The sequence below is a fragment of the Microtus ochrogaster genome, chromosome 17 (genome assembly GCF_000317375.1).
Source record: "Microtus ochrogaster isolate Prairie Vole_2 chromosome 17, MicOch1.0, whole genome shotgun sequence".
Classification (NCBI taxonomy): Eukaryota; Metazoa; Chordata; class Mammalia; order Rodentia; family Cricetidae; genus Microtus; species Microtus ochrogaster.
In genome coordinates, this window is record NC_022019.1 from 33,085,237 (window position 1) to 33,086,316 (window position 1,080).

Genomic DNA, 1,080 nt, shown 5'->3' on the forward strand with positions numbered 1-1,080 from the left:
CTACTTTCATATGGTCATGACTTATTTTTAATTATGTATTTTATTTATTTATTATGTATTATTATTTAGTTAATAGGTGTATTCTGTGTGTCCAGTATCCATGGAGGCCAGAAAAGGGTGTTATATCTCCTTGACTTGGAGTTACAGAGGTGTGAGCAGCCCAATGCGGGTGCTAGGAAGAAAACTTGGGTCTTCTGGGACAGTCCATGCTCTTAACCACAAAGCAACTTCTCTAGCTTTATCCACTGGTTTACATTTTATTTATTTACTTTGTGTGTGTGTGCGTGTGTGCGTGCACGCATATCACAGTGTATGTGTGAAGGTCAGAGGAGAGCTTCTGGGAGTCTGATCTCTCCTTCCACCCTGTTGGTTCTGGGAATCAAACTCAGGCTTGTTAGGTTTCAAGTGGCAAGCACATTTGTCTGCTGAGCCATCTCCAGCCCCTCTTTTCTTTCTTTCTTTGTAAGAAATACAATTATGAATCACACACATAAAATACAAATTTGACAGGCTTAGACATATGTAAATACCAGCGAAACCACCACCACTGAGATAATGAATGTGTCTCCCACCCTCCACCGTCTCCTTCCATCCTTCCTCATTCTGTTCCTGGCAGCCGCTGGTCTGCTGCTGTCCCTCTGGATTTATGCTGTAGATTTATAACTACTTCAGAGGCCAGCCCTTGGGAGAGGGCACTGTCAAACCAAGTCAGAGAAGCCGGCGCTGACTGCATGGGCAGGCAGCAACTGGAAACACCACGAACGTGGGAAACCCTGCGCTTCTCTTTCTGTTTGCTTTGTTTTCTTCTTAGCATGTGTCGATTAGATGAAATAAAGGGTTTCACTGTGATATTCCCATTCACGTCATTTGTCATCTTAAGCCCATCATTCTCTCCACACTCATGCACATATAGACAGAATAAACTGGACTTGGTTGGGTTATCAAGAAAAAGACATGAAGTGGAGGAGGAGTTGAGAGTATATGGGGAGAGTAGGAAGGGGGAAATTGGGGTCACATATTTCAATATACACGCGTGTGATAAAATTTTCAAAAGTAAAGAAAACATTTTTTTTTTTTTTT